Genomic DNA, 12500 nt, shown 5'->3' on the forward strand with positions numbered 1-12500 from the left:
TTTTGACTGTCTACCATTACATCGACGCGCGAGATTAGGCCAATTCCGAGTGCATGAATGAGTAGGAGTGACGGCACAAAGGGGGGTGGGGGGGGATTGGTTGCCATTTCATCGAAAAAATAAACGGAAAAATAAGAATAGAAGGAAATAAATAGATTAATAAAATGAATGAAAATAGTTAATATATAAATGAATAAAGATTAATAAAATGTTTGGTAAATAAATAATATGTTTAAGATAAATAATCAAATAGTATAAGTTAAATAGATTGAAAAGATCAAAGCGGACGGTGAGATAGCTTGAACTTGATACCGGAAAATAGAAAGTTTGGGATCTTGTGATGTGTGTGTGTGTGTGTATGTGTCTGTGTGTGTGTGTATAGTGTGGGTTGTGTGTGTTTCTATACTGTGTGTGTTTTTAAGTTCGTTTGTGACTCTGTATGTGTGTGTGCGTGCGTGCGTGCGTGCGTGCATTTCAAGATATATTTGCCGGATAAGAAATACTTCCATTGATTTTTTTTTCCTCTGTTTATTGTTTTCCTAGTTTAAGTTTACTTGCCAATGAGGATCCGACCCGCGGCGAAGAACTCACTATTTTCCACGGCGAGAGAACCACATCACTCTACCAAATAAGGCAGACAACATTTGATTTGTCGCTATGTGTGTCTTTCGTAGCGAGTTTGTTACACCCCCCCCCCCCCCAAAAAAAAAAAAAAAAAAAAAAAAAAAACTCCCCTCGTGCACATCAAGGGGCAGAAAGAAACATCAAAGACCGTATGGGCATAACGGCATCAGGAATCACAGTCACCCAGGTCTGACTAGGGTAGGCGGGGCGCGGTGGGGGGGGGGGGGGTATCTTGGCGGACGCACGCGAATTACATTGTTACGGCTTCGCGCTGTGCCATTAATCTTCCCTGCGTTGTGATAGCCTTCTCCACCTGTCTTTTGTCCTTTCCTCCTATTGCCGTTCTTCCTCTTGTTCATCTTCCTCCTCATCTTCCCTTTTCTTCCCTTCGTCTCCTCCTTCATCTTGTCCTCTTACTCCTCCTCCTCCTTTTCCTCTTTCTACTCTTACTCCTTCTCTTCTTCCCTTTTCCTAATCCTTCCTCGTACTCCTCCTCCTCCTCCTCCTCCTCCTCCTCCTCCTCCTCCTCCTCCTCCATCTCCTCCTCCTCCGCCTACCCCATGTTCTACTTCCTCTTTCTACTTCTTCCTCTTTTTCTTCTTCTTCTTCTTCTTCTTCTTCTTCTTTCTGTTCCAGCGTTCTTTATTCTCATTTCTCTCTCTACCCTTCACCTCCATCTCTATTTTCATAATTATCATCTTCGTCTCCCATATTTTTCATCCTGATTTGTTTCCCCCTTCTTATCTTTTCTCTCTCTCTCTCTGTGTGTGTGTGTGTGTGTGTGTGTGTGTGTGTGTGTGTGTGTGTGTTTTCTCCCTTTGCTCAAGCCCTCGTCTCCCATCACCCTTTCATCCTGGATTATCGTTCCTTATCATCCCCGTCCAACCTCCCTCACCCTTGGTCTTTCAGGCCCTTTCGTAATCCATTCTCTGCGATGCTAGAGGTTATCTCCTCCGTCATGCTGCTCTCCTTATCTGAGATGTTTCTCCTTTTTTTCATTTTAGTTTTGTATCTTTTATTTTTTTCCTGACATCATTGCAGATTTTTAATTACTTGATTTTTTTATTTTTTTTTATATTTTTTTTTTTATCTGATGCCATTTCAGGTTTTTCTTATCTCTCAGTTTTGCTTATTTCCGTATCTTCTCGCAGCTACTTTCCCCCCTCTACTATTTCCTCTTCGTATTGCTCTTTTATTTTCATTCTTCCCCGTATTACTTTCTCCCTTACCGGCGTTTACCTTCTCATATCTGTCGTTATTGAATGCTTGTATTTCTACCAGTCCTCACTTTTTTGTTATTTCCCCCTTATTGTGGATCATCTTCTGTTTCCTTGCTGCCATAACTCTTTTCTCTCCGCCCCATCGTAGTTTCTACCTTCCCCTTCTCCCGTTCGATTTCCTACTACCTTTTATTCTTTGTTTATTTCTTTTCTTGCCATTCCTTCTCGATACTTTCGCTTCGCTTTCTTCTTGTGTTCATTGGTCCATTTTGCATTATCCAATATCCTCATTCGCCCTTACGCTCACCGCCCTTTGTCTTGTCACGTTTTCGGCCTCCCTCATTATACCGTAGGTCTCCCTTATGCGTCGAGCATTTAGATGAAATTGATAATGATTGCCAGAGTGAAGCTGAATGTTCGAATAGTATCGTTGTATTCCAAATAATCATCATCACCAGCTTATCAGTTATCAAGTAATTATCGTTAGCAACTTGATAGTAATCGAATAATTACCACCACCAACCTGTCAGTATATCATTAATCGTCACCCACATGTCAACTCCTTTTTCGGCTCAATAGATGATAAAGTATAATACTTCCTTTTTCTTTGTCAAGTTGGCGAGGTCCATTAAATTTGCATGCTTGTCTTTTACCTTTTCTTTTGTTTTTACCCCCTAGTCCTTTGACCTCCGACCTTTCCCTTACCACAGGATCGTAATCCTTTTTCTTTCCACCCTTTTCATTTACCACGCCGCCTGTGTCTCATCGCTTTTCGCCCTTTCCTTTTTATCATTTCGTTTTCCTGCGTCAGTCTTTCGCCAAAGTCTGTTGTGTTTTCAGACTGGTTTCTCTCTTCATCCTCCTCACTTGTTGACGTTGTAATCTTACATCGTTTTCTATTCATACTAGTCTGGGTTTTTTTCTCGACCTCCGACCTTTTTTATTAATTCTTTTGTGATATTTGTTTCAGTCCTAGTAGGTTTTCTATTAATTCTCTCCTGTTATTTTTAAATCTTAGTCCGTTTTCTGTCCAGTCTCGTCTGCTATTCCTTCCTTATTGCTTTCTTCGCCTCATTCCACGCCCCCGCTTCCCCTGGACTCTCCCTTCGCCGTTATGCAATTTCCTCTCGTTTTCCACGTCTATGCTCGTCCCCTTTTCCTCCTTTCGCTTATCCTTCCTTTCGTCTTTGCTCTTCCTCTTTCTCCTGGGGCCACTTAGATAAGTTCTCTCCGCTCCCCTTTCATCCCTTTCCTCATTGTCCATCAACATCCTCTTTCCCTTCCTCCTCCTCTTCCTCCTCCTCCTCCTCCTCCTCCTCCTCCTCCTCCTTCCCCCTCTCCCCTCCTCCTCTTCCTCCTCCTCCTCCTCCTCCTCCTCCTCCTCCTCCTTCCCCCTCTCCCCCTCCTCCTTCCCCCTCTCCCCCTCCTCCTTCCCCCTCTCCCCCTCCTCCTTCCCCCTCTCCCCCTCCTCCTCTTCCTCCTCCTTCCCCCTCTCCTCCTCCTCCTCCTCCTCCTCCTCCTCCTCCTCCTCCTCCTCCTCCTCTTCCTCCTTCCCCCTCTCCTCCTCCTCCTTTTCCTCTTTCTACTCTTACTCCTTCTCTTCTTCCCTTTTCCTAATCCTTCCTCGTACTCCTCCTCCTCCTCCTCCTCCTCCTCCTCCTCCTCCTCCTCCTCCTCCTCCTCCTCCTCCTCCTCCTCCTCCATCTCCTCCTCCTCCATCTCCTCCTCCTCCGCCTACCCCATGTTCTACTTCCTCTTTCTACTTCTTCCTCTTTCCCTTCTTATCTTTTCTCTCTCTCTCTGTGTGTGTGTGTGTGTGTGTGTGTGTGTGTGTGTGTGTGTGTGTGTGTGTGTGTTTTCTCCCTTTGCTCAAGCCCTCGTCTCCCATCACCCTTTCATCCTGGATTATCGTTCCTTATCATCCCCGTCCAACCTCCCTCACCCTTGGTCTTTCAGGCCCTTTCGTAATCCATTCTCTGCGATGCTAGAGGTTATCTCCTCCGTCATGCTGCTCTCCTTATCTGAGATGTTTCTCCTTTTTTTCATTTTAGTTTTGTATCTTTTATTTTTTTCCTGACATCATTGCAGATTTTTAATTACTTGATTTTTTTTTTTTTTTTTTTTTTTTTTTTTTTTTTTTTTTATCTGATGCCATTTCAGGTTTTTCTTATCTCTCAGTTCTGCTTATTTTCGTATCTTCTCGCAGTTACTTTCCCCCTCTACTATTTCCTCTTCGTATTGCTCTTTTATTTTCATTCTTCCCCGTATTACTTTCTCCCTTACCGGCGTTTACCTTCTCATTTCTGTCGTTATTGAATACTTGTATTTCTACCAGTCCTCACTTTTTTGTTATTTCCCTCTTATTGTGGATCATCTTCTGTTTCCTTGCTGCCATAACTCTTTTCTCTCCGCCCCATCGTAGTTTCTACCTTCCCCTTTCCCGTTCGATTTCCTACTACCTTTTATTCTTTGTTTATTTCTTTTCTTGCCATTCCTTCTCGATACTTTCGCTTCGCTTTCTTCTTGTGTTCATTGGTCCATTTTGCATTATCCAATATCCTCATTCGCCCTTACGCTCACCGCCCTTTGTCTTGTCACGTTTTCGGCCTCCCTCATTATACCGTAGGTCTCCCTTATGCGTCGAGCATTTAGATGAAATTGATAATGATTGCCAGAGTGAAGCTGAATGTTCGAATAGTATCGTTGTATTCCAAATAATCATCATCACCAGCTTATCAGTTATCAAGTAATTATCGTTAGCAACTTGATAGTAATCGAATAATTACCACCACCAACCTGTCAGTCTATCATAAATCGTCACCCACATGTCAACTCCTTCTTCGGCTCAATAGATGATAAAGTATAATACTTCCTTTTTCTTTGTCAAGTTGGCGAGGTCCATTAAATTTGCATGCTTGTCTTTTACCTTTTCTTTTGTTTTTACCCCCTAGTCCTTTGACCTCCGACCTTTCCCTTACCACAGGATCGTAATCCTTTTTCTTTCCACCCTTTTCATTTACCACGCCGCCTGTGTCTCATCGCTTTTCGCCCTTTCCTTTTTATCATTTCGTTTTCCTGCGTCAGTCTTTCGCCAAAGTCTGTTGTGTTTTCAGACTGGTTTCTCTCTTCATCCTCCTCACTTGTTGACGTTGTAATCTTACATCGTTTTCTATTCATACTAGTCTGGGTTTTTTTCTCGACCTCCGACCTTTTTTATTAATTCCTTTGTGATATTTTTTCAGTCCTAGTAGATTTTCTATTAATTCTCTCCTGTTATTTTTCAATCTTAGTCCGTTTTCTGTCCAGTCTCGTCTGCTATTCCTTCCTTATTGCTTTCTTCGCCTCATTCCACGCCCCCGCTTCCCCTGGACTCTCCCTTCGCCGTTATGCAATTTCCTCTCGTTTTCCACGTCTATGCTCGTCCCCTTTTCCTCCTTTCGCTTATCCTTCCTTTCGTCTTTGCTCTTCCTCTTTCTCCTGGGGCCACTTAGATAAGTTCTCTCCGCTCCCCTTTCATCCCTTTCCTCATTGTCCACCAACATCCTCTTTCCCTTCCTCCTCCTCTTCCTCCTCCTCCTCCTCCTCCTCCTCCTCCTCCTCCTCCTCCTCCTCCTTCCCCCTCTCCCCTCCTCCTCTTCCTCCTCCTCCTCCTCCTCCTCCTCCTCCTCCTCCTCCTCCTTCCCCCTCTCCCCCTCCTCCTTCCCCCTCTCCCCCTCCTCCTTCCCCCTCTCCCCCTCCTCCTTCCCCTCTCCCCTCCTCCTTCCCCCTCTCCCCCTCCTCCTCTTCCTCCTCCTTCCCCCTCTCCTCCTCCTCCTCCTCCTCCTCCTCCTCCTCTTCCTCCTCCTCCTCTTCCTCCTCTTCCTCATATTCCTCATATTCCTCATCCATCGCCTCCCGTATCTTCCCTCCTTCCTCTTGGCGCTTCACCCTTGATCCCATCCTACCTGTAAGGTCCAGCCGCGTGTGTTGGTAAATATAACCGGCTCAGAGAGGACACGAAGTGCTCACTAAATCCGTTTTATTATGTTATTGCATTCCCTCTCGGGGTGGCTTGCATAGAAGCCTCCGGGGATGGTCAAACGAGATTGGTCCTTATGGAAGGGTGTCCGTAGAAGCTATAATTGCAGACCGGCCGCCGCGGCAACACAAACATGTCCTGATGTATCCCATTTAAGGAGGTTGTTGTGGCTTCGAAATCTTATTTCTTGTCGAAATATTGCTCTTCGGATAAGTGTGTTTAGTGGTTGCTTGATCTGTGATTGGCGTTTTTTCTCTCTCTCTTCCCTTTGTCTCTCAAATGGCCATTGCAGCAGGTTTTATTAATGACATAAAATCTCTCTCTCTCTCTCTCTCTCTCTCTCTCTCTCTCTCTCTCTCTCTCTCTCTCTCTCTCTCTCTCTCTCTCTCTCTCTCTCTCTCTCTCTCCCTCTCTCCCTCTCTCCCTCTCTCCCTCCCTCCCCCCCTCTCTCTCTCTCTCTCTCTCTCTCTCTCTCTCTCTCTCTCTCTCTCTCTCTCTCTCTCTCTCTCTCTCTCTCTCCCTCCCTCCCTCCCTCCCTCCCTCCCTCTCTCTCTCTCTCTCTCTCTCTCTCTCTCTCTCTCTCTCTCTCTCCCTCTCTTTCTCTCTCTCTCTCTCTCTCTCTCTCTCTCTCTCTCTCTCTCTCTCTCTCTCTCTCTCTCTCTCTCTCTCTCTCTAGAATGTTTGGCAAATTCGAGGTTGTGATGCCATAGACCACAAGCGCATTTAGGCCTGTACACGCACACGCACAGACGCACGCACTTAACCCGCCCAGAACCATCACCTCTCCACGCAGTCGGTCCGATGAGATACCAACACATTCATTCCAACACTGTTATCATTGATCAAACAAAAATGGAACTCCCGTTGTGAAATCGCTTTACAAATCCCTGGTTCGAAATTTTCATCTGATCGTAACGAAAGAAAAACGCATCCGGGACCAGCATGTGTCCGTTCTGCGCTCGTGGTTTGTGATAGAAACCTTGATAAAAGCGTATTTTTAAACCTCCAGAGCGCATCGGGTCATCCGTGTCATCTGGTTTTTTTTTTTTTTTCCTAATTTCTTTCCCAATTATGAGATTTTAATACATTTAATTTGTTGATTTTTTTATGCTGCAACAGGCCATAGGATTGTTTTAACTTACTGGTCTCTTCTTTTTTTCAAATACACTGAAACGCCCTCCCCCCCCCCAAAAAAAAAAAAAAAAAAAACTATTATGAGAAAAAAAAAAAGATGAGACGAAGAAAGGCAAAACCAGGAGAAAAAGAAATGAAGAGAGTGAGAGAAATAAAAAATACGGAGAGAAATAAAAGGTATTGAAAGAGAGCACAAGATAGAAGGCGCCATCTGAAAGAAGATCGAAGAGAGTCCAAAGCAGTAAGTTTCACGGGAGAACTCCAGGAATGAATGAGCCAGCTGTACGGGGCCACGGCCAAGGGGTTCAGTCTGGGCCGCCTAGCTCATATTGGAAAAAAAAAAAACGAGGAAAAAACAACAGGGGCAATAAAGACGAAAAGGAAAGAGCGAAGGAGAAAAATAGGGTAATGAAAAGATAAGAATGAGTAAATAGAAATTAAAAAAAGTGCGTAAAATAGTACCAACACGGGTTCCACGCAGTAGATAGATAAATTGAAGGCAGGGAAATAACGTTTACGTTTCTTGTTTTTTTTATCCGATAGATGTTTTCAGTTGGCCTAACCCAGTCCCCAGGAATTTTTAATAAAGGAAACGTTTGCCGCCAAATATACGTCCGTCCCATAAATCCTTTAAGAGTATCGGGGGAAGAGTAGGGGTTGAGGGAGAGGAGGGGGAAGATAGGGGGGGAGTAAGGGGAGGGGGAGAAGGAAAATGGAAAGGGAGGGTGTGTAAAGGGAAGGGGAGAAAGAGAATGGAAAGGGAGGGGAAGGAGAAGGTGGGGGGAGTAAGTGGAGGGGAGAGGGAAGGCGGGGGAGTAAGGGGAAGGGGAGGAGGAGAATGGAAAGGGAGGGTGTGTAAAGGGAAGGGGAGAAAGAGAATGGAAAGGGAGGGGAAGGGGAAGGTGGGGGGAGTAAGTGGAGGGGAGAGGGAAGGCGGGGGAGTAAGGGGAAGGGGAGAAGGAGAATGGGAAGGGAGGGGGAGGGTGAAGGTGGGGGAAGGAGGGGGAGGGAAAAGCATGTGGAGGGGGAGTTAAGGGAGGTGAAAGTGGGGGATTAAGTTGAGGATGAGGGAGGGAAGTTGGGTTGGAATGAAGATGGGATGTAAAGGGAGGGAATTGGGGAGGAGGCTGACGAAGGATAAGGGAGGATGAGGAGTTAGCATTGTGAAGATGAGGATGGATGAGTCGGCGGGGGGAGGTAGGGGGGAGATAAGGGTTGGAGGTCGTTGGACTTCGGAAACACACTCGGGAGCGTTCTGAAGCGACAGGGAATTCAGTGAAATATAAGTTACACTTACGAATATTTACATATACTCAGTGGAACTTCGAGTGTTCATTTGTTTTTCCCTCTCCCCCTCCCTCTCTCTCTCCCTCTCCCACCCTCCCTCTCTCTCTCTCTCTCTCTCTCTCTCTCTCTCTCTCTCTCTCTCTCTCTCTCTCTCTCTCTCTCTCTCTCTCTCTCTCTCTCTCTCTCTCTCTCTCTCTCTCTCTCTCTCTCTCTCTCTCTCTCTCTCTCTCTCTCTCTCTCTCTCTCTCTCTCTCTCTCTCTCTCTCTCTCTCTCTCTCTCTCTCTCTCTCTCTCTCTCTCTCTCTCTCTCTCTCTCTCTCTCTCTCTCTCTCTCTCTCTCTCTCTCTCTCTCTCTCTCTCTCTCTCTCTCTCTCTCTCTCTCTCTCTCTCTCTCTCTCTCCCCCTTCATCCATTCATTCCGTCCCCTCTCCCTCCCTCCCTCCCTCCCTCCCTCCCTTCCTCTCCTTCCTCTCCTTCCCTCTCCCTCACCCTCACCCTCTCTCTCTCTTCTCTCGCTCTTTTCTTCTCTCCTCTCTTCTCCTTTCCTTCCTCTCCTCTCCTCCCCCTCTTCTCTCTCCTCTCCTCCCTCCCCCCCCCCTCTCTCTCTCTGTTATTTATGTCCATTTTTTCCATGTGTCCATGGTGGCCTATCGAACCATGGATACAGACTATCCATTTTTGTAAAGGATTTCTAGTCCGAGCAGTTCTCAATATTCGTGTTCCATTTATCTATTTATTTACCCAAGTCATTTTCCATTTTTGGTGTTCTATTTATTTGTTTGTTGCGTTACGTTTATTTCTGTTTATTTAGTTTTGTGCACCGTTGCCATGTGAAAGGCTAGCCAAATGTCGTTTTACCGTCCTCTCGACACTCCGTCATACGTTGTTAGTGTGATGAAAACGCCCTGAAATTCGTGTTTGGTCTCAATTAGTTGATGTTCTCTTCCCTCTCCACGCCCGCTTTCTTTTACGTTTTTTCATGTGTTTTATTTTTTGTATGTTTTTTGGTTTTGTCTGATTCTTTAATATTATTTTTCTTCGCTTCTTTGTGTATGTACACCCCACACACAGACACATGCAGTTTCTCTCTCTCTCTCTCTCTCTCTCTCTCTCTCTCTCTCTCTCTCTCTCTCTCTCTCTCTCTCTCTCTCTCTCTCTCTCTCTCTCTCTTTTTTTTTTCTCTCTCTCTCTTTCATATGTACACACACACACACACACACACACACACACACACACACACACACACACACACACACACACACACACACACACACACACACACATTATCACATGGAAAAAGAATTTACATTTTGTGCATAATCTGAACCAGAAATTCCCATGCTCGGGATTCATGGTGAGGGAAAATTTGGCGAGGCTCCAGCAATACAACAGGTGCAGAGGCTGATGAGAAAGTTCTTGCTTCAGCGTTCGAACCTAGGTCCATGGTGTCAAAGGTCGCGACGTCAAAGGCCGCGTCAGCAAAGGTCACAGTGTCAAATAAACCTACATCAAAATAGTGAAGCCGAATACCACGACGTCGAAAGGCAAGGCGTCAAAGGTCGCGACGTCGAAGTCTACGACGTCAGAGGTCGCGCCGTCGAAGGCCGGGACGTTAAGGGCCGCGAAGTCGAAAATCGCTGCATAAAATGCCACGACGTCAAAGGACACGGCTTCGAAGGTCACGCCGTTAAAAGCCGCAACGCCATGAAATATATCTTTAACCACGATGTCAAAAGTCACGTCATCTAGGGCCGCGACGTCAAAAGGGCCGAGAGGGTAATATTGTTAGGCGTGCAATTGGCATGCTACTGAGACCGATAGGGGACTGGGAGAGGGCCGGGCGGGGGGAGGGATAAGGATGAAGTGGGTTTGATGCCAGAGTCAAAGGAAGATAGATTGAAGAAAAGAGAGAGGGAGGGCGAGAGAAGGAAAACAGAGAGGAATAGGAGGGAGAAGAAAGCCAGAGACAGATGTCGAGGAAGGAGGAAGAGGAAGAGGGAGGTGATGGAGAGAATGGGAGAGACAGTTGCTGAAACACATATGGAAACAAAGCAGAGACAGTAACGGGTTTTCCATTCTTTATATCTCTTGTAGGGTTTTCATAACAAGTAAATGCTGTAAGCAGCCTGTCGTCTCGTCACTGAACTTTGTATGTGTTTGCATATGTGTGTGTGCATATATATATATATATATATATATATATATATATATATATATATATATATATGTATATATATATACACGTATATGTGTGTGTGTGTGTGTGTGCGCGCGCGTGTGTGTTTGCATGCTTGTGTGCTTGCGTGCTTTTGTGCCTACATGCATGGAAGTGTATTATATATATGTGTGTGTATTGCTGTATAATAATTATCAACTTTATGAACTATTTTTTGCCATTGTTTGTGTTTTATCTGATTATGTCAAATTTACATTCTGTCAAGTATTGAAGATGGAAATTCTTTCTTCGAAACGTTTACAATAAAGATGTTCACCGCAGCCCTGGATCATCAGTGGAAAATCAACCACAGAAATTATATATATAATTATATACCTATACATATATAGAAATAATATAAATATGACTTGTAGGTATAGACATATTAGAAAGAAACGTAAAGAATTCTAAGTATTCAAATAATATATAAATGAACAACACAAATGGTGAAGAAATTAGGATTGCAGTAATCGAACCTGAAAAATGTAATAATTTTGTTACCGAACGATGGTTATCTTTTATTCATAGCTTAGGAGATAACGTCCTTATCAAGCCAGTGTTTGGTAGAATAGAACAATAAAATACAATTATCATTGGAAATAACACCTTAATCAAGAACAATTATTTAAAAGAATAACTTAATAAGAACAACATACCATAAACGGAAAAGGCACTGTTTCTGCGTTCTCTTTGTGGCAAATGTTACGAACGCTATAGAAAGGAAGCCTGGCTGCGGCGATGGGCGCTGAGGAGGTCGGCGGGGGTTAGTCGCTCATGAAATGGAGTGAAAGATGGAGCAGGGGGCAGGGAGGGAGGGGAAGACTAGGAGGGAGGGAGGGAATCAGAAATGGAGAAAGGAGGGAAAGGAAGGCAGGAAAAGAGGGAGGGGATAAGAGGTGGAGGCGGAGGGAGGGAGTAAGAGGTGGAGGAGTGAGAGGGAGGGAGGGAGGGAGGGAGGGAGGGAGAGGAAGGAAGAGGAAGGAAGAGGGAGTGAAGGACTGAGGGGAAGAGGGAGAGGGTGTGAATGATTGACGGTGAAACGGAAGATGGGAAAGAGAGTTTTTTTTCCATGAACAATCTGGTCTTTTTGGGAAAAATATGAAGAGAATTTCATGTGTCTGTGATTTCTAAGATTGAAGAGTGAGAGAGAGAGAGAAAGAGAGAGTAAAAATGAAAGTGAGAGTGAGAGTGAGAGAGAGAGAGATGGAAGCAAGTGGAGTTGGGAGAGAGGCAGAAGAAGAGAGAACTGAAGATTATATTTTCCCATCCATTACTTCATGTGTCATTGTCATTTTTAAATCACTTTGTGTCAGCCTCTCTCCTAGGCAATTCCTTCACAGATTTCATACACCAGACATTGAATATCTCGGGATTGGCGTGTTATTCCTCCCCGCCGAGAAGAAAAAGAGAAACGAAGAGAAAATAACAACCTCAGAATTCTTGGCAATATGGAAAAACGATTTTTAGCTCTCGGATTTAATTCACTGCCGCACCAGGTGGAAGAGGGAAGAAAGAAAGAAAGTAAAAAAAAAAAGTGACGCCTTTTTTGAAATATTAAATTACCTGTGTTGTATTCATTCCAGCCTTGCCTCCTTTTGGAATTAAAAGTGTCTAATTGAAGTAAAAAATGCCAGATAGAAAAAAAAAAAATGAATTTGGCTGAATTAAATATTGCAGATTGGAAGTGTGTTTTATTTTCTGTTTATAAATGATGCCTTGATGAATTGGAACCGGGCTCTGTTTTTGAGTGTTTTCTTTTCTTCTTTTGTTTCTTTTTTCTGTTTGAGGAATTAAAGCTGCACTAAGAGAATGCGTGTAAAGAATTCGAGCTGTGTTTAAAGATAGAATAGAAATGTTTTGATTAAGTGTGTGTATGTAAATATATAGCACAGACACGTGTGTGTTGAGTGTTCTGTGTGTGTGTGTGTGTGTGTGTGTGTGTGTGTGTGTGTGTGTGTGTGTGTGTGTGTGTGTGCATATGTATATATATATATATATATAT

This window comes from Penaeus chinensis, chromosome 6, assembly GCF_019202785.1.
Source record: "Penaeus chinensis breed Huanghai No. 1 chromosome 6, ASM1920278v2, whole genome shotgun sequence".
Lineage (NCBI taxonomy): Eukaryota > Metazoa > Arthropoda > Malacostraca > Decapoda > Penaeidae > Penaeus > Penaeus chinensis.